The sequence below is a fragment of the Coturnix japonica genome, chromosome Z, assembly GCF_001577835.2.
Source record: "Coturnix japonica isolate 7356 chromosome Z, Coturnix japonica 2.1, whole genome shotgun sequence".
Taxonomy (NCBI): Eukaryota; Metazoa; Chordata; class Aves; order Galliformes; family Phasianidae; genus Coturnix; species Coturnix japonica.
The window spans coordinates 52,116,807-52,138,997 of NC_029547.1; the positions used below are offsets into that span (position 1 = coordinate 52,116,807).

At 37.7% G+C, this 22,191-nt stretch overlaps 1 long non-coding RNA gene across 1 annotated transcript in view; it reads left to right on the plus strand.

Moving 5' to 3' along the window:
- The window catches only part of LOC107306485, a 75,326-nt gene extending 68,310 nt beyond the window's left edge, over positions 1-7,016 (plus strand). Inside the window, exon 7 of the long non-coding RNA XR_001552136.2 lies at positions 6,892-7,016. This is a non-coding gene — a long non-coding RNA (uncharacterized LOC107306485). The remainder of the gene's footprint in view (positions 1-6,891) is intronic.
- Positions 7,017-22,191: the final 15,175 nt, after the last annotated feature.

Consider the following 22,191-nt stretch of genomic DNA (forward strand, 5'->3'; position numbering starts at 1 on the left):
GAAGCAGTTGCAGAAAACCATGTCTGTTACCTCCTGAACCAGTGCTCAGCCATCACTTTTTCAGGTGCGGTATGGAGACCAAGCCAATGATTCTGTAATATGCTGTAATCATTGACCATACTGTACAACATCTACAGTATGTTTAAAAATCATACAGTATTTTTGTCTTAAGCTAGGGTCTATGCATTCTCCAGCTGTTTACTACCCCCAGTGCTGCTGCATGGTGGTGGTGTAATTGGCCACACATTTACTAGGTGTTGTCTGTCGTTGTACACAGAAATGCCCATCAGATGCTGCTTATATTGGTATTAATTTTGTTCTGTCTGCTCAAATTGTGTGGAAAACTACAGAAAAACTTCAGTAAGCTACATAATGCTTCTGTATGTTATATTCCATTCAGAGTAACCCAGGAATTTTTTGGACCCGTGTTTTATATCATATGGCCCTTTGAGACAAACTGGTGTAAAACTAAGGGTGTTTTCCCAGGTTTTGAATGCACACTAACCAGTGAAGGAGTAGGAAAGAAAAAAATCTGACTTTTTATGATTCTTGACCCTTTGCTCTAAATCCATTAATACACATGGATTTAGCATGATTGGACTTGCTGGCAGCCAAATAATGGAATGACTGTAGTTGGTGATAAGGAAAAATGATTCCACTACAATTCATTACCTCCTGCCCCAAGCCCATAGTATACATATTTTCTTAATTTTAAGGTTTAAAATGGATATACAGTCTAAAGACAGCATCCTTATGCACAACTTTGTGTAGAGAGAAAAACCATTTATGCTCACTGTTTTTTCAACATGCACTGAAGACAGTCTCATTCTATCATGATTCCTTTCTGCCATGATGTCACAGGGGAAAATTTGCTTTATGTTTGGTGGGAGGTATCTGGCCTCAACCCTCTTAGTTTTCATATCCTGATCAATGACCTTAGCTGATTTTGTTAAATGGATCTCTTGTGCCTTTCATCCATAAACTGGAAAAAAAAAAAAAACCACCAAAAAAACCCCACACCCAACAATAAAAATAGTCAGGAAAATGTCATCCTTTCACTTGGTTGAAGAAAGTGTAAAAGGTGTAAGAATGAGTGCACTGGATATGTCTTCTGTTTGATTTACTGACTTACAGAGAAAATTTGAATCAATAATATAACTTTGAGTCAATCACATAACTTCTGTGTCTGAGTTTCTCCTTTCTAAAATTATGTCAATAAAATGAGAATATCTTGGAAGGGGATTGAGACAGATAAAACAACAGCAAAGTTGGACTATTTCCATAAAAATGGCTGAGGTTAGATTACTGAATCCCCACAAGGTAGAAGGATCTTTTTTTACAAATCATACTGGTTAATAATTGCAAGAAAAGAGATGAAAATAATAATTTTGGGAAGATGTGGAGTGACAGTGTGAGGTAAGTCTGTAAAGATCAATTAAGTTAGGGGGAAAATGAATTCAAGCTCAATCCTGTCCTTGCAAGACTGAATGGCAGCGCTCTCTTTGACTTTATGGAACACAGAGATTCAGAAGATGACTGGGAGGTGCAAACATACATACAGGAATAAATGGTGTAGGGGAAGTAAATCACACTTATTTATTCTCACCTTTGGTAAGGAAGTGTCAGTTAAATTGTGATGCAAAAAACATAAAGAAAACAGAGAAATTTCTGTCCTTATACTAAACATACTGCCATGTAGAGATCAACACATTTGAAAAGAGAGGAATTATTTTGTAGGTAAGAATATAGATGAGAATATCCAGAATAGTGTTTAAAAAAAGACTAAAAACTGAGAAAATCAGCATGTTATAGGATATGACAAGCACAAACATAGAATTGTGTAGAAAATACTCTCTAAGTGAGTTGCTTATTTAGCAACTTGATCTTTCCATTTTTAAGGTAAATGCAGACACTTTCACTCCTATCATTTTAATATGAAATGTTAAAGTTGGAATGCAATGTTCTTCTTTTCTGTCTGTTTTTGGAGAGACTATTCATATTGGATTTTTTTTATTTTTTTTTTTTTTTCCCCACTACTGAGAGAAGGAGGCATGGCAGATAGCAGTTAGAAATGTATTGATGAATTGCTATTTTCTTGTTTTCTAATTGTCACTCATGTGCCTCTTTGGCTCCTGTGCAAAGCTTTAGTTTTCAGTCTAACTCTTTCAAACTGGTAGTTTGCATTGTCTTCATGTGAATTTATCTTATAAATGGAGTTTATTGAAGTATGTGGGACTTCCACAGAACCATGTGTTTTCATATAACAACAGCTACACGTTCTTTCATTCTCTCTGTATGGGGATAACAACATTTGAATCAGATACTTGAAACAGAGAACAGGAAAACAGGTGTGTCCTCCAAAATATAATTTTATTCTTTTTGGATTTTAACCTCTTCTAATTGCTCCATGAAGTTTTAAAATATTTTTTCCTATGGTGTTTAATGCAAAGGAGTGTTTTTCATGTATAATTTGTACACTGAATGGGATAAAAAAAGATTAGTTTGGGAGACATGTAAAGGAATAGTGATAGTGCTTTGAAACTATATTTGTTAAAACACTACTGTTCTAATTTTTATTTATTTATTTATTTATTTATTTATTTATTTTTGTGGTAGGAGAAGGGAAAAGAAATTATGCTGTGAGTTACAGTGAAATTGTTCTAGCATCTGAACTATGCATTATTTCTGTGTATGCCAAAATTGTGGAGCTCTCTGTTACATAATGCTGTAAAGTCCAGAAGCATGGTGGAAATCAGAGAGGAATCTACTAAATTTGCTGGGAATGTGTGTAACAATGTCTATGAAAGGTTGAAATCTGCAGCTGTTAGCATCACCCAGGTAGTCCTTGAAGGTGAATGAGTACATGAAATTAAGGAAGAACCTATTTAATATGTAAGAATTTTTCAGTAGGAATTTGACTTCTCGTGGAGAAGAAATGTTAGAGATAGCATGTCTGTAATATCGAGACTATGGGGAGAAAGCAAGGTAGTCTGTACTATTTGTGAGGAAAACTGGTGATGAAATGTGAACCTCAGACTGGCAGTGATGCAGTAGTAATTTGCTTTTCAGGAATAAGTAATAAAGTTAAACTGAAATGTGTGCACTGACTCAGATGCAACTTGCTAGTGTACTGGATTCACAGTGTCCTTCTAACCACTTCTGTCTTCCTATCTCCACTAAAAGGAGCTGTTTGCAACTGAGATTTAAACATTGTAAGGTTTGATAAATGAGCTTTAACCTCAGGTCTCCCGTTAATTAGGATATATGAAACATGTTTCAGTTAACAGGCCCATCTTCTGAAGCCATTTGTGGACTAAGACTCATTTAGGAAACATTAATTAATTCAGTGCCTAAGTACTTGGATGGTAGGGCCCACTGGTCATATGATGGAAGTACAACAACTCTTCCCATAAAAAGCTGCCCTTTAGCATTATCTGAACTAGACTTAAGTACCTAATGAGCAATAATGGTGTTATTCAGAAACAATTTTGTTTTATCATACTTTATTATGCCAAAATCAGTTTTCCAGTGGTTGAAACCAGAGGAGGACCAGCAGTGCCCATACACCGACCCAGGCTGTGCTAGTGTAACGCATGTGTAAAATGTGTTACATGGCCTCAACAATAAAATAGCGCAAGTTGAATTAATGTAGATTTACTGTATGTCATTTTCTGCCTTCCAGAGCTCCTGACTTGGAGCTTTACAGAAACTCTGGGGATGGGAGGGAGACTTACAATCATGTGTGTCAAATGTGGGGCCCAGGATAACTGGATATAATTACTATTCCTGCCTTTAGGAGATATTGGTGTGTAAACCCAGTTTTTCCCAGGCAAACCATGGTTTATAGGCCTCTTCAAATGAACATGGTATCCAGGAAGAGGATGAATTTTGAAATCAATTTCCTATAGATTAAGAGGGAAAGGAAAATATGTCATTCATTGCCTACTGTTTTTCTGCCACCTCCTCTCAATTTGATGTTCTCTGTCCAGGTTATTTTAGATGTTTGTATGGAAGATTTATAATTTAATACCAAATTTAAGTATTTCAAGATATGGGCATAGTGGGGGATTTTGATTTTCTAGAATGACCCAGGAACACACAGAAATTGCAACACAGGCATAAAATAGCTACTGCAGTATACTGTGGGGTCACAAAACAGACACAATTCCCACTACAGGTGTCCATATACTCACACATGTTGGTGCTGGGCATCCCTCAACTCTAGAAAGAAATTTATGGATTGAAGCCAGTTCAAACCCATTGCTCTTTTAAAAGTTCATCATGTCATTTGTTCACATTTTATACTCCATGTGGGACTGAGCCATGCACACCTTCCCCAGTCTGGCTCCATAGCAGAGACATTCACGCTTGATTAAATCCAGAAAGACTATTCATACCACCAGCTTATCTAATCACTTGTTGTAGCCACCTATAGAGAAAAAAGACCTCATTTTGGGTAGAGATCAATTCATCTTTCTTTGCAGTGGATGTGGTCAGTCCTCCTAAGAAGGGTTTATTGATTGCTTATACTTCCAAGACTGTTGTGTCCTGTGGAGTGAGTGGTTGCACACACCTGGGGGGATGTCTGCTCTGGGGGACAACAAGCAGTGCTGTTGGCACTACAGGGTAGGCAAGTGGAAATGGCCTTCTGCTCCTGGTGATGAACTTTACCACTGTCTCCAACTTACCCAGCAGCAAGTGGGAGCGTGAGAGGTTTCTTTTCTCTGCCAGGAAAGAACCCACTCAAACTGCCTCATATTTTATTCTGAGCATGTACAGCTGTGGTAGTGATGGAGCAGCTGCTGCTCTAGAAGTTCACAGGAAAGTCTACCTGGTGATAATTTATTCATATGCTCAGGTCTTCAGTTGTCAGTGTCCTGAAGGTGAAGATCAAAACAGCTTAGCGTTGTAAGTGTAACATTTCCGTCAAGTTAAAAATACATGTTGGGCTGTATGAGATTCTTACTTTATTTCCCTACCTGTTTAGTCTCTTTTAACTAGCATTATTAAGTAAATAAGCTCACTTATATCAACAGAAAAAAAGTAGTAAGCTGTCTTGGATAGCCATCTAATCCAAAATTCAAGACAAGAAATTAGAAAAACAATTGTTTCTTTAATTTATTTTTAGGAAATTTTAATTCCTTTCAGCCATCTAAGTGGAAGTGAAAATATAAGTGCTTAATGTATTACAAAGCAGATTAAACACATTTTCTTTGAAAGCTACACATTCTCCTATGGCTGCATCTGTGAGGAATCCTCTGCTTCAGATATCTTTCTCATTTTTGTCCAGAATTGTTGAACTTATTTTCAAGTGACCTATAACTTTGTTAAGGATATGAAGGTAATTGGATAATACACTTACCATTCAGTAAATTGAGAAATGTATTTTAGGTGTGCAAATGCAGCTGACCCAGCGCTTTCCTCCCAGTTTAATAGCCTTTTTGCTTGCAGTAAAGAAGGGAAGCCCTTGTTTCATATTCTACCACAACAGAATTCTTGCAATTGATTTGAAAACACAAACCAGAGTGCCTGTCACCAGGTGGAATGTGTGCCACCATCCCTGTCATCACTGCCCTGGGATGCCAGGAATGCCAGACGAGCCATGAATATGATTTACTAAGCCAGACCTGCACCCGAGTTGCAGGCCAGATGAAATACATCTGGAAGATTGCCCACTGGAAAGTCAGGAATGGACATAATTTAATGCCAGAGAATTTTTGGGAACGGGCCCAAAAACATCTTCTGTGGGAGGAAATGAGAGGGGAAATGGCTTGTTATTCAGAAAGAGGGAGAAAGAGAGAGAGAAGTGAGCTGTGAAGGTGAGGATGTGGCTGGCAAGGAGGAGAAGGTTCATGTACAATACATGGGAGGAAAAGAGCTGTTGGAGTAGGAAATATCAATAAACCAGCAAAGATAAGGAGGAAACAAGGCCTGCTTGGACACTAAACAGTTCTCAGTGGAAATGTCCAGTCTAGCCAAGAATAATAATTTACAGATAATTAAAGGAAAGGGCTGGTACATATATGTAAAAAATTACAAAAACCTCAAAGCAGTTGTAAAAATGCATTAACCTTACAATTCAACATATTACAATTGACAGCAAACAGGAAAAGGAAAGACAGACATCATGTAATTAGGCCCCAGCCAACCTACCTTTTAATAAATGTTATCAGTCAAACTTTTATGTTGACTCAGGCAATAGACATTACTTTCAGCTCAGAATTATATCCCGAATTGTTTGATGTTGGAAATAGCCACTTACCAGGAAAAGTTTTTGAATACAACTATACAGCTGGTTCCACAGAATGGACTTGCATTCAGAGAAGCATTAAAATGTCTTAAAACTCTTTTTTTTTTTTTTTTTTTTTTTAGGAACTCAAACAAGAGATCAAACAATTTGTGTATTTGCAGGAGGAAGATCTTGCCCAGAAATAGGTGTTTCAAGTTGACACTAAAATATTGTAAGGAAGCTTGTAGCACTGAGCCTGATCTGAAAATAAAACTGCTGTAGGATTTTGTTCTCTGGTGTCCTTTCTTATGTACTGAAAGTTGCAAAAACTGCAGGCAGAAAAAGATTTTCATTAAGTCAGTTTGAAAAAGTCTACAATTGAAAGGAGGTGTGTCAGGAGGTAAGCTAGTGAGCCTTATACATATCTGTGCTTGCTATAGTGTGTGAGAGCTGCTCTACAGGAAAAAAAAGAAAACAGACTGTTTTACTGTAGCAAGGGGATAAAACATGGTACTTGGTCTCAGCTTTGCCCCACTATCTGCCCTCCAGTGGCCAAGTCCAATCCTTTTGCATCTACAGACTCTCCCAGAATAACAAAATAATATCATTCAGCATTCCCTTAGGACACTATGAGCACTAAACAGAATCATTTTCTTTTTCAGGTGGAGAATCTGCTATTCACTAAAACACCAGCACGAGCATCCTCATGGCATTTTAACAAGAAATAGCTATGGAGGCATTTTCTGTTAATATTTCAATGTACTATAAGGTAATGAAGACCTGCAAAGGTTTGTGGGACTGAATATATACATACATACATTTTTAACAGAACTTTTGACACAGAAAATATACCATTAGCAAATGAATCTCATACTTTCAGATTTCACTGGTGCTTAAGGGAAGGTTTAGTTCTTTTATCTCTGGGGGATGAGGATAAAACCATTTTTATGACACACACATCATTTTTGTGACATCTGGAAAAAAATGTATGGAACAAAATATGAGAGCAGAGCAAGTCAGTATCTTAACTTAGCATGCCCCAGAACTCCTATGTAACTGAAAACTTCCTGTTAAAATAACAAGAAAAAATAGCTTATTTTTTCATCTTGCAGAGTTAAGTCTTGGTATCATTAATACTTATTTAATACTGGTGTATATATGCTTTAATTGCTTCTTAGCCCACTTTTCTATTCTCTAGGATGATAGCTAGAGACAATCAAACAGGGGCCAGCAGTACAATACCCCTTTGAACAATGTTCCACAGTAAGGACATCTGTTGTGCATACAATCCGTCTTTCAAAGACTGAAAGAGGTGTTACCAACATTTCACTTCCTCATACAAATCTCTAGGTTCCTAAATTCCACATACATGCCATCATAAATAGCCTAGTTTTCTTTGTGAAGACACACAGCTTGATTTGGGTATTAAAAGCATCTTGAAATTCATACATCCGGACTGGATAAGACATTTCTTCATCTGTACAGCCTATATAAATATTGTTGTAGGGGAGATTCAGCTGACCCAGCAACTAGGAAAACTGAGTCTGCTGAAGGCAAATGTATTTCTTATTTCTTGGCTACAATATTAATAAGTGAGGTGTGAAATTCCCCTTTCATGACATGGTATTTGCAAGTAATTCAAAGCAAAATATTTGTGCTACATTCTGTTCACCTTACTCACTCCATTAGTCCTACCACCTTCAGTGAGGGTAGTGCTGCACATAAAATGGGTTGGGATTGACTCCTAATACTACTTTGGGCAGTTTGGCTTTACACAGTGATGAACTAGGGAAACAGATGCCTGAGATGAATTTAAATTGGGCCTACTTCCTCTAGACCTGGCCACTGCTAACATTCAGTTCTAGGTTTCATGGTACTATGGTCTTGTATGAATGGCAGCAATAGCACAGAGGTCTTCTCCTGAGATGGATTTATAGAATCATTTAATGAATCATAGAATGGGTTGGGTTGGAAGGGACCTGAAAGGTCATCTGGCTCTAATCACTTACTGTGGGTTTACTGGGAAGTGCACAAGACTTTGAGAACCACTGGTCTCTGAGCCCAGAGCACTGTAGGGCTGCAGGAGCTGTAGTTGGTGCCCTTGCAGTACATAAGATAAACTGGAGATGAACCTAGATAGAACCCATTCCCTAGAGGGAAATGGCAATCTTGCAGGCAGCATGCTACTGGAAGAGAGCTTTATTTGCATATGTTGTAGAGAGCAGTGTCTGCTTGGTAAGTCCTGTACCCAACATAGCTGTGCATAGAGAGGGCCCAGTTAAGCCATGTTTCTTGTCAGGAGGGGGCATTTGCTTTGGAAAGGGTGTAACTTTCTTATTAAATGATGACTTTAAAAAGTTTTTAACCCCTGTGGGTTTCTGCACCATCTCATCACAAGTTGCCAAAGATTTCTTTCATTAAGGCGCTTTCCAATACTAATCTACTTAGTCAATATCTTGCAGTTCTGCATATGTATGCGAGGTTTGTAATTTCAGCTTTAAATGCCGACAGAATTTATTCTGGTTTTGCTGTCGCAGGGCTCCTCTCCCTGTACTCAGCAGAGCAGCTCCGCTGGGTGACAACCGGAAGGTGGGCTGCGATAAGCGCGGTGCTGCTGAGCCTCGCAGCGGCAGCAGCCTCTAAGCCGGAGCTGCATGGAGCAACTGCTTGGATGGGCTGTGGTGGCCGTGCGACTGGAAACATCATTATCATAATGAATAGGCACAGATCTTGAGTGGGCTGACAGCGCTGGATTTACAAACCTGTGCTAAAGCATGCTGGCTGGATGCTGTGCTGTCATTAGTTGATGTTGGACGTCCAAAATGGCGGTGCTGCATATGTGGCTGAAGGCAGCAGCACCTTCACTGGAGCCCTGGTGAAGCTTGTTAAACCCTCAGCACTTGGTGGCTACTGGTAATGGATTTTGTTGTTTGCTTTTTGGAGAGTTTCATTCAAGTGCTTTGAAGAAGCTTGGCAGCACTTGAGTGAGCACAGTGCATGGTGGAAAATGAAGGGCAGAGTGGAAAATGGTCAGGGTGTGCCAACAGCTCACAAGTACAGAGTTTTCAGAATGCCAAGGTGATACTTTAGTTAGTTCACTGTAATATGAAACAATTCTGCTGATCTAATGTGAATGCAACATACTAAAATGCTAATGTGCCTTTGGGTCTGAAGAACTCACAGAAGAGTGATGCCAGCACTGTGCCTACAGTGACATTACCTACATTATAATATTCACAAACACATCCAGGGGAAAAAAAGAAACAAACAGATCAACCGATTCATCTTTTAAAGGAGGAATAGGCTGTGCTTACTTGTTACAAGTCTACAGGCATGTGAATAATCTTCTTCCTCTAATTCTGTATGCATTTTAGTAATCCCCATTTCCTCTGCTTCTTGAGCTGGCTGATCTTGTGCACAGAGAGCAGAACACATTCCCTTCCTACCACCCGCAGTTCTTGCCTGTTGAAGCTAGGCACTGAAATTCACATTTCAGCACCCACATCCCAAAGTCTAAGAGCCTCTGCAGGTTTGATCTAGATTTGCATATGCATCTCCACACAGAAATAATAAGAAAAAATGCACCATATTTGGGGTGAAAATATGAACATATGACATTATTTGTCATTGTTGACTTTTCTGTGACCTGTCTCATGGTGAGGAAAAATGGAAGAAAAAAGACAAAAAGAGGTATCCATTATGTGGATCTTGATTAATGACTTCCCCTGAATGTTACCTGTCTGCCTGTGACCACATCCTGCTAAGCCTGCTCACAAGAACAGAAACAGTAACTAGGTGCAGAGATGGTTTTGTAAATCCTCACGTCCTTTGTGACTCTTGTATGAGCCATCTCTTGGTGCACATGCCAGGGCATCCCTTTAAAGCTTGCAAGAGGACAATAACAAGCAGGGATTTTTGACCAGCTGGTTGTCTCCTTTCTTAAAGCATACAAATGCAGAGCCTAAGGCAGGGGGATCTGCTCCCCTCTATCAGAGTCTGCCATGCATAAGCTCTTTTAGCAGTTTTTAACAGGGAGGGAAATATAGTCTGCTTGTCAAACACCAACTGGACATACATAAAATGCACTCAGAAGTCTTTATAGATTTCCTGTATTTTATAAAAGATTTAGTTTCACTCTCTGGAAGGTCAAAAAGCAACATCAAAAGAGTGAGCTCCTTCTGGGATCTTGTCTTCTGCACTGAGCATTACCACACACAGGCAAATAGTGGGTGACTCATACCTGCTGTTTCTTGACTCTGGGTTAAATTTCAAACATAAATTATGTCAATCTGCTCATGTAAATTTTCCAAAAATCATGGCTGTATTTAGTTATATGGCACACTTTATTTTCTCCAACTGCAGGTATATTTGAATTCAAGCAGGCTGCCAAATATTTAAAGGTGAAACATATGAATGAAGACAAAGAACAGTCACTAAATAGTAATGCTGTGGTCTTTTTCAAGCTGTAAGAGATGCAGGAATATCATGCAAATATGGAAAGTTATCTTGATTAGAAATAATTCATGCTACAGTAGCATATCCTGAGCTGAGAATAAAGACATGTCATTTAAAGAAATTACAGTTTTAAAATTTAAAGTCAAACATTTTTTAATTAGAGATTGTCTTCTTTCCTTCCAGGCCATGATTATATAATTATTATTCAGGATATTACAAATGTCAGAAGATGCAAAAGAATTAAGAAGCAATTAATTATTAATAAATTGTAATCATAGTGCAAAATTGTGGAGTGTTGAATGTATAGAATAAGAATTGCCTAGGAACAATGATGGAAAAAATTGTTAAAAAAATAAAATGCTTTTTGTTATTGTTGGAGACTTATTCTTTTTTCCTTTTTGATCATAAGCTAAGTTACAACCATCTGTCTGTTTCTGCATCTATCTAAATATGTGACTGAATATATTTTGGGGGGTTATGTTTAATTCACCAGGCTAGCAGAAAGCCACATCCACTCGAGATGCATTCACTTCTTAAAGCTTCAGATAAAGGGGTCAAGGTCATAGCTGAGCCAGCTTGTAGAATAGGAATTGAATCACAGTAACTTTCCCAGGTTGAGAAATGTAGGCTGAAGTTTTGCTCTGTGATTTGTTTCTTTTTAAGAGCCTTCAGTTCTAGCTCATACTTAAGAATATTTTTAAGCTCTCACTTTGTTTTCAAAATTCCTAGGAATAATTTTTTGTTGGCACTCAGAAAATACGAATATGTTGGGTTTGAAAGTTGCTGCTGTAGGTTCTGAGTGCCTGAGTCTGTATTTCAGATGACCTAAGGAAAAATGTTCTCAACAGATTCTTGGAGAAAGGGTAATCAGTCACGTCACAAATAAAACTCGTGTTTCCAAAAGAGAAAGGAAGCATACATCGTGATAAGCAACACTGAGAAATTTCAAGTAAGCTTGAGAGGTAAATTCTTATCTACTAGTAAAGTGGTTCTCCATGTAAAACATATGGCAGAAAATAAGAATTGGTTCTCTGTCTGGAAAAAATGTCATTTAATATTGAAGGCTTCCATCACCAAAGATTCAGTCTTGAAGTTACCATCAGGCTGCCCAGTGGGGTTGTGGATGCCCCCTCCCTGTAAACGTTCAAGGCCAGGCTGGATGTGGCTGTGGGCAGCCTTGTCTAGAGAGATGCCTGCCTGTAGCAGGCGGGTTGGAATTATACAATCTTAAAGGTCCCTTCTAATCTAAACCATTCTAATAATTACAGAGATTAAAATTTCCCAGTTTATTGAAGCCTACCATTTGGAAGCCAGTATAGGTTCATGACTTAGGTATCCGAATCTGATTTCATTAAAGGAAATCCCAGCATGAGTAAACAGGGAACACAATTGACAAGAAGTCTAGAGATGTTAGTGACACAATGTCATGGGTTAAGCGAAAATCTACCTGTGCCTGTGACAGGGGGGCAGCTGGCCCGCAGGGCCGCTAGCCAAAAAAAAGGAAAGGGAAAAAAAAATCAGCTGCTACGATCTAAGGAGGCACACTTATTTACTAAATACTATATCGAAATACAGGTTAACACAATATAATACAATATAATTGAAATTAAGGCTAACAAATCAAGCAAAAGAGGAGAGAGAATGAGTCCCAAAACTGAGAGGCCTACTGTAACTCTAGGCGAAACAGCTGGAAGGCTCCCACATGCTCCCCCCAGCTAACAGGATTCAAGAGAGGGCAGTCCAGCCTGGGAGTGAGATTATATAGTATCCTGGTCCCCTGACTTATCCCTGACCGTGATGTTCTCTGGGATATGTAGTCTTCTGTGAGCTGCACATTCAATAAAATTATCCATGATTTACATGATGTTATGGTGTGGAATACTGATAGCAAAATTACAAAATTACAAAACCACGACAGACAAATAGCACAAGGAACAACTTAATAAGTGAGGCAATCTTCTTCTATAATTCCAGGCAGATCACTGGGAACCAGTAAAGCTGTTTTTAGCTTAAGTGAGGGATGTTATAAAGGGCTGGGAAAATTACCTCTTTGACAGAGAGGGTATGAAGCATAGAGGCACAACATGGAATTAGAAGAATCTACAGGACCTGTACAATGCACTGTGCTGTGCTATGGGAAACTCAATGAACGTATCAGGCATTACTACTGATAAACCCCAGTGCTAATGGCATTTTGGCTTATAAGTATGTCTGAGTTCCACACCACAGTATTAGGCTGTCATGACTTTGAAGCAAATGTTGTATCACTATATCTGGTCTCACTTGTCAGAAGTGGCTGTGGCAAGCTTCTGCCCATTATGGAGCTGTTTTATTGGTGTTAAATTTAAAAAAGACTGCAATTAGTCATCCCCCCAAAAAAATGTTTCATTATTGTTATTTGAAGAAACCACAGCTTAGTGGCTTGGTACCCCCAAATCTTCTCTATCTGACTGTGATGGATTTGTCAGCACTAAACCCCATGGAACTCAAGGAGCTCTGAGAAGAGGATTCTCCTGTGTGCGCAGTTATTTTGGTGCACAATTTCAGGTGATTTCCCTGTGAATTTTGGGCATAAGCATACTAGCGGTTTTTAAAATCCAAGAGTAGGGCCGATGGAGGTATGTCTTAAAAATCCCATGTAAGAGTGCAATCAACTCAGCTCTTTGTTCACTGACTACTACTTAACAGCTTGTCTTGTAAGAAAGTACAGCAACTGAATGCAAGATGCTGTTTTTATTTTGAAAAAAATGTAACATAATTATTTAGAACATTATCTAAAAGAGCACTTTGTAACCTAAGAAATATGTAATGCAGTAACATCTCAAGATATTCCTTCATTCTGAGTAGTACTGCCTCTGTGTATAGTCAGAGTAACACTAAGTAGAAATATAAATGACTCTCCATTGTGTTTCTGAGAGGTAAAAAGACTCAGGGACTTATGAAATACCAGGAAGTACTTCACAATCATTCTGTAGCTGTTGTGAGGCTTTTGGGTATGAGAAGTTAGCCTGAGACTCCATTACCTTGCTTTACAACTTTTGTTTATAGTCCACATGCCAAAACAGCACTAGTTTAGATTTGATATACACATTCACATACTTCTTTGGAAATTATTACTACTTTTATTTGCCAAATTGAGGAGAATTCCAAACCATGTGGCATTTTTTTTGTATGTTCAACCTCTGCCTAAGTTTACTGCTTGTATTTACAGTCTGTTTCACAGCGTATGCTGTTGCTTCAACATTTTCTTTAGCAAAATAGAAATAGAGGAACAAATAAAGGCACCAAATGTGAAGTATAGCCAGAAGGCTTTGACAGAAATAACAGCAGGGCTACTTCATTTTTACAGCATTTGATTCAGTGACATTGTAACTGACAAGGTTTCTGCTCTGAGCATTTAATTCTATAATTTAAAGTGCAGTTCAATGCAACATGAAAAGGAGGAACGTTCAATTCAGTCACACATTTGAATCTAAAAGTTTAAAGTGTTTAAACACTAGGTACATGTTTGTATTTTTAATTTTAGTATTTCGTATGCAAAGCTACTACCGTCATGTAAAAAACGGTGGTAGTCAGGCACTAATATATAGTGCAGATGTCTGAAATTGAACTAATAATTCATAATATGATTGTTTATTGACAGGATATGATAACTAGAATTTTGAACTCTTGGGAATTTCATAAATTACACTGAGTCTCTGAAAAAGATCTAAGCATAAGTATATATAATTTCTAAGTCATTCAGAAAAACAGAAAAAATCATTTGGTTGGTGAACTCTTGAACAGTGTTTTATGATATTCAGTTTCATACATTAGATCAAAATCTGTACATTATAAAAGGAAATATTAAATTAGATAAAACAAAGTAATGCAAGAGGTCAAAATCTCTTATTGACTCTTTGAATAAGGAGGATACACTATGACGTTCTTAATGTTATCTGTATTTCTCTTCAGAGATACAACATTTTGTCACATTAGCTTATGATTAGTTACACATATGGTGAAAAACTATTTTCTCAAATGCCATAGTCTTGATCTCCTTTGAGAAGACATTATTATTACATGTGGTTTTACTCACCAACACTGATAATGTAGAAAAAAAATGATAAAAACAAAATGCTTTGACAACCTTAAAAGTTTTGCCTGCAGCATATTATGCATAAAGAAAGAGCAGACTGATGGAAACAACAAGGCAATGACTTAACTCCCCAGTAAGAGCCATGGCAATCATGAAGAACAACAGCAGAGTGACCTGTTGTATCCTGTGGTGTCTCCAGTAAAATTTAATGGCCCTGTCTTATCAGGTCTATTGTAATATCATTTAAAAATCAGATTAATTGAATTTACTCTCAGTTGAAGCTGGTATATGATAAAGGTAAAATCCAGACTACACTGGAGCTGCTAAGGGAGGACCTGAGTCACCATTATATCCAATGGATACACCTACCTTGTGTCAGCTACTCTGTGAGAGTTTCTTTGTCATTAAAATCCTCCACCTTTCTGATATGAGTAGTAGATATACTCCTATTCAGTCGATCTTAAAAAGGATATTGAGAATTCTATGTCTTTTTGACAAAAAATATATATATTTTTCGAAGTGTGAAAATGTCTCAGCTTTTTTTTTTTTTTTTTTTTTTAACCTTAGACAGGAGACGCATGAGAAGAGACATGTGCATGCCTACAAGACAGTAAATACTCCACAGCATACAGATCTCTGTGTTCCCACTCTTTCTAGATCATTGGGAAAGTGTGAGGGGACATTCAATGAAATCAAAAGGTTGGAAAAATGATAAATGAAAATAATCATTCGCACAAGATTTATAAAAATTGTGAAACTCCTTATCACTGAGACTCTTGGAGGACAAGGAAGTAATAGGATTTAAAAAGGATTAGACATTTATATGCATATCTGGAGGAGTCAGGGGTATAATTAAAGATACCAAACATTTTGGAAGGGATGTTAAGTCTTGTATTCAAGCCTAACACAACCCTCTAATAATGAATGTATTTCTGTGTGGACCCTCACAGGCGGAGACACTGGTATTCTGAAAGACAATGGCCATGAATCAGCTTCATATGCTGCAGTCCAGTTAGAGCACCATTGAGCCAAGCCAAGTGGCTTGAATAGAGCACTCAGCTTCCAAAAAGGGGTAAGCCACAGAAATCTGTGAGATATTTTCCTGCTTATCATAGAATCACAGAATCACCAAGGTTGGAAAAGACCTAAAAGATCATCCATTCCTATTCTTGAATATGTATTTTTTCTTATTGGAGACCCATAACATTGTGCTTTGGCACCTGTGTGAGGTGAATACAAAAACAAAATTACTTCAAGAAAACACACAGAAAATAAGGTATAGAGATCCTTCCAATCCTTTGATATTATGCTTGTTTTTCTCTTTGGGCTTTAGCAAATTCATTAACGCCACTTTTGTATGTTGCTGCAATAGTAAAACATCTGCTTTGGTAAACATTACATCTTAAAATGTGGGCCTAAATTTTTCAAAATGAAGTTAATATTTAGTTGCTTGTATAATTTATTCTCACAGGATTTTTCCACGGCTATTGTACATTCAAAGAGCATTTTATCTCTCCAAGATACTATAGCAATATTCTTGACAGTGAAGAGGAAATATGTTTACACAGGCATGTAAATAAATAATCTAAAACTTGTTCTCTAGGTTTGATATAAAGACCTGATGTTCTCTGTGGCCAACTATTGCAGCATCACACTGAGGATGAACACTGTTTTTATTTCTTCATAGGTACTAGGGAGTGATTTCTCATTTCTCTGATCCATCTGTCTCAGTCATGGAGGGCAGTGTCACAGTTCACTTAGGCAGTGGATGTAACCATGCTTACTCCTGCCATACTGTTACAGTTGTAATAACCCATGATATAAAGAAGACTACTCTGTTTCACTTCTCCATCTGTAAACTGGGAATAGCAACAATTTCTTATCTTACAAATACACTTGAACTTAGGCAGTTCCATACAAATATGCAGAAGAAATTCTTTACAATAGGGATGATGGAGCATTGGAACAGGCTGCCCAGGGAGGTTATGGAATCGCTCTCTATGGAGATATTCAAGATCTGCCTGAATGCCTATCCGTGACACCTATTGTAGGGTACTTGCTTTGGCAGGAGGGTTGGTCTCGATGATCACTTGAGATCCCTACCAGCCCCTACAATTCTCTTATTGTCTCTGATTTTGTGATTCTGCATATGAACCTATACAGAGGACTGGTACAGTAATTGGAAGAAAATCAGCTGTAGGAGATATATTCACCCAAATCAACAGTGGCTTTTGATCATGATGAGAAGTCATTTGACAAAATCTGAATAATCTCAGAAACATCCTAGAAGAAAAGTTGGTTTTTAGTGCTATTCTTAGAGAATGGTGGCAGAGGAAGACAATGGGCTTTCTCCATACATCTGAATGTAACTTAAGAGGGGGCCATCGCTACTGTACTACAAAACTGGGAAATGTGTAACTGTCAATGACTCTTTCATGCTTGTATGGATGATTCTTGCCACCAGAGCTGTTGAAGATGACATTCCATGAATGTTAACTATTCTGTTTTTCCCAGAGCTTAGGCAGTTTAAACAGAGTTGTTCAGATGGTACTTCAGGTGTGGATGTAATTGAACTCCTTTCTTGTAGTAACAGAATTCTGAGGATCATGTCCACTCCCAAGTACCTTACCAGAGACAACTCTACACTGGATAAATAATCAAGACAGACTACAATCACTTGAAACTTTAGTCCATTAGCTGTTGTTGAATCAAGCATAGCTTTATGAAATGACAGTGTGATTTCCCTTTTTGTCTGGAATTTTGTATCTAGGTAAACACCACAGGGAGTCTAAAAGACAATGGGAGAATTTCTTATCACACGTACAAACAACCAAAATGTTAATACTTAGCTTTAACAGCATTCACTGTGCATCTATCACACAATAAAGCTTTATGATGAAGCCTGTAATTCCCATCTGTCTACTTACATATGAGTATGTAACCACCATGGTTGCACTGGGGGACTCCGGAAACTGGGCAAATTTTGCTCACTGCCAGTAGCATGTCTCTGCATGTCTGTTCTCTTGCTGAATGATGCTTGTCCATGCATGTTATCTGCAGGAGGTGCAGAAAACAGTGGCTGAAAGAACTACAGAAAAGTCACGTACGGCAGATGATGTGTAACCATCAGTTACAGAACCTTTCATATTCTGGTAATACCAAGTTACTTGATGTGGAGCTCCAGTCTTCACTTCTTTCACTTGTTCATCTCCCACCAATATCAGTAGAAGCTACATGCATATAATGATAAACTATTTTTCAGTGGGCTGGGGGGGATCCATAAAAGGAAGTGACAGAAAAACAAAAAAGTCCTCTGTTCATTCAGGTAATCTTCCTTCTCTCTTATTTCATCCTCAGTTTGGCATTTTCCTGCTTTCAGTCTGAATCATTAATGCTGAATTAGATAATATATAATAATATAATAAGACCATCCTTGGTGCAGCCTCTAGAACTCATTCAGATGTGGAACAAAACATGGTCCTCTCCTTCCACTGTGTAATAGCAAACTACCAATTATACACATTTCTAGCCAAATATCACCTCAGTAACATCACTATAAATCCCCAATAATACCACTTTTGTTGCCAGATATGTCAGGATTTGCAGGGGGATGGCATAGAATGCATGTGACAGCCTATAATGAACTGTGTTATCTGTATTAACTTCACATTTAGAAATAAACTTTCTTTCCATTCACAGTTATGTCCATATTGCCCTCTACAGTGCCAGCTGTCTGTAACAGGAAGGTTCCTATTGCTGTTTGATTAACATTCAATAAACAGGTCTTGTGTACTTGCATATCTTTAGTGACCTGTCTGTTATCAGAAAAATTCATTATGTCACACTACCACATAAAAATAATTAAAACTTTTTCCTGAGATGTTATGCTCATGTATTTATTCTCATATTAAATAGAAGTAAGAATTATTGAGTCCTAATTCTTCATGCAGGCCATGAGTGGGAAAGACTGCAAAAGCCAGTTTTTTTAATGGAGAAGGCAGGTACCTGTTCCTCACTGCACATTGTAGAGGCACAAGGACCAGTAGAACTCTAGATGAACAGTGATTGAATCATATATTTAGTTTAGCAGAGGCACCTTTTTATTTTATTTTTTTTTTTCAGATGGGTAAAGATTGAATATGTCCTGATTTTGTACTGATCAAAACTTGGCTGGTTTCTGTCAGAGTAAGGCAGGGGATCTGAACAAAAGAAACCCACATAAAAGTAAATCTAGCAGAAAGAATACATAAAATAAACGGTGTGTTAGCTGAGTAGAGTCCTCCAAAATGGATTAAGGGATCAGGTCAGCCAGTGCCTCCAGACAGCTTCTCAATTCTGAAATACCCTGGTGTTCACTGTCAGTAAATGTCCTGATGGAGGCTTCTTAAAAAATGGGAACCCTAACTGGTCATCCCCTCTGGAAATGTACATAAAAGTCACAGAAACAGTTTAAAAAATAATAATAGAAGAATAGGTTATTTACAAGTCAGTCTTTGACCATAGGCCAAATCTCCATCTACTGATGTGGAGTGGCAGTTCTTTAAACCTTAGGCTAACATCTTGCTGTATTCCCAAGCTTTAAATAATTTTCCTTTGAAATGTGGAGTTTAAAACCCTCAATAAGGTATGCACGCACAGCCTTCATACTGAAATCCAAATCTGAAGTGCTTGCTCCACAAAGCATTCTGTATTACACACCTGGGGCATAGCATACATGAAAGGCTCCATATGATTCACCTCCCCTCCCCATATAACCTTGTATTTTTTTAATCTCTTCACTTAGTCAGAACAGAAAGATCACTTGTAAAGATTACAGGAAAAAAAATACAGAATATAGAAAATGGCATTTCTTTTTTGCTTTAGGAGTAAACAGGGAGTGGTTAAATCTGATTGTTTATCTCAGACTTTACACCATCTTTGCCGTGGGCTTATTCACAGATCTCTCCTGACATTAGGATGAGCCACATAGCCTGTGTCTGAAGAAGCATATGTCCCAGCACTGAATCCTAGGGGTTCCCTTTTCAATAATGTCCCTTTCAATAATGGCCCTGCAAATGGAACTAAGCAACAAAAACAATTGAAGAAAACTGTGACATTTAAGATATTAAACAGAGAAGTGGAAAATAGGAAGAGTGGCTTACCAAAATGTTAAGCTGATATTCTCTTCTAAATTAAAGCTAATGCTCATTCCCTCTAAAAAAACTCTTCTGTTGATGCGCCATTAATTTTGAATAGACATGTATGATTTAATCTGGCTTATTCTTTACTTTCAGCAGCAAATATATTTTGACAATAGCAGCTTGCTAATGTACGAGTCTCTCCCAGCCTTATAACTCTTAAGGAAACAAATAGAAGAACTTTTCAGCTTGTGAAAAATATCCAGAGCAGTCATGTCAGGAGCAAGTGTGATCATCCTGCCTTTTTCTGTGCTCCTAATCACAGGAAAGACATGACATAAGCCACTGCATGGGCTCAGTCTCATAAAATGCAGCACTGTATAAGCTGCTAAGATGAGCTCTAGGGTGTGAGGCGCATGGGAGGGTGAGTGTCACAAATTCTGAAGGCTGCTGGTTTCAGCCTGGGTAGTTTTGCCTATTGCAAGCTTTGCTGTGGTGCTGAATCTATCCTTCTGGTAATGTCGGGATATGGTAACACTGCAGAAAGAATTACACATCCAGAAGAAGAAAGTCAGGAATGGGACTTTATATCCATTGGCATTCCCTGCCAGCAGGCTGAAAATTAGTTTAAAAACTAGAGCCATAAGGAAAAAAAGATCAAAACCAGTGACAGACTGCAACTGACTGGAATTCAGCAAGGCTCAGGGGTGGGAATGAGATAGCTGTAAACCACCTTTGCTCCTCTCTTAATTTAGTGCTGATCTTGTTCCAGTTTAAATTGGAGAATCCTGACGGCTGCTCTGAGTTGTAAGAGTTGCCAGCATTCTCAGGAGGTTTTCTTCTTTCTGCTGTTTGCGAAGTGAAAGTCATGCAAGGAAAGTATCTCGTGTCAATCATGGTCTGGGATTCCTTTGATGCTCGCATTTACTTAAACTTTTATACTGTTTTAATATTTCAGAGCTAACTTGTGACAAGGGCAGTAACAATTATATTAAAGCAAATAAACTGGTTGGATTTATATTTACCTTATCAATCCCAGTTCTTCCACACATTTCTTAATGATTTTGCCACTGAACCATCAAGTGCATGATTTAAAAAATGTGGCTGTTAAAAGTCTTAATGCTGATGAATTTGATCATGAGTGCTCTGTTCCTAGTCAGCACAAATGCTAAACAATTAATTCTTAGCCATGACTTATGTCAGTGTCAATTAAAGTGGGGTCTGGCACAAGAATTTTAAAAAATAAAAGCCACAATGTCTTATAGGATGTCTCCACTTTCTGCTTCTTTTCTTCTTCTTCTTCTTTTTTTTTTTTTTTTTTTTTTTTTTTTTTTAATATCAAATGAAAACAGAAAATATCTAATTGAATAAATAAATGAAAGAACAGACCTGAATTTTAAAAAGACACTTGGTCAGCACACTTTTCTGCTTTTTAATTTTTTAATTTTTTAATTTTCTTATTTTATATACTTATCAGATAGCATACAGCCATAAAAAGTATAGATTGCTAATTTCATCTTTGTTGCTTTGTGCAGACTAAGTACAACTTTGCTTGCTGATGTAATCCTATGGGTCTTCTCACCATCTGAAACAGTTCATTACCCAGTTTCATGTTTATGTTCCAATTCAGAAAATCATTTAAACATACACCTAAATGTTCTTGTTTCAGAAAGGAATTAACACCTCTGTGGTTTAATGCCTCTTTCAAATTCAGGGCTTGCAGGGTGCTTTAAGAAAGGAGTCTAGAAATTCCACAATCAGGGATATTCACAGGAATATGTCACATTCTAAATGCCACTGGTTTGCGGCAAGTTTATCAGTAGTTGGGCACCAATGTGTCTTCTATTAGCTTACCAGTCTTTATTTCTGGATTACTAACAGCTATCTGCTTCTCAAGCTGTCTGACTGTTGGTATGAAAATTAAAATACTGAATTTATTTTCAATATTACTGCTAAAGTCCCTCTCGCCTCCTAGCCCCCAGCAGCCCTCCACTGCCTTATTTTTATTTTCTTTTTAGATCTGGCTTTAGTCAAGTTGTAGTAAATATATAGTTATATTATTTCACTGTTATGAAAGCATTTGTGGAGGCATGATGATGCAATAATCACTTCCTTATTTGTGTGGTAGTTTTCTTTTATAGATTAAAACAAAGCACTTAATTCATCCTCAACAAGCTCTTACAAAAGGATGCAAGAGAGTCAGTCTTCTGGAACTTGTATGCCTGTATCTTGAAGAAATAATCATACTTTACACTTACATAGCACCCTACATGTGAGGAAGTCAAAAAAAGGCGAAGAGCAGATTCCGAAGA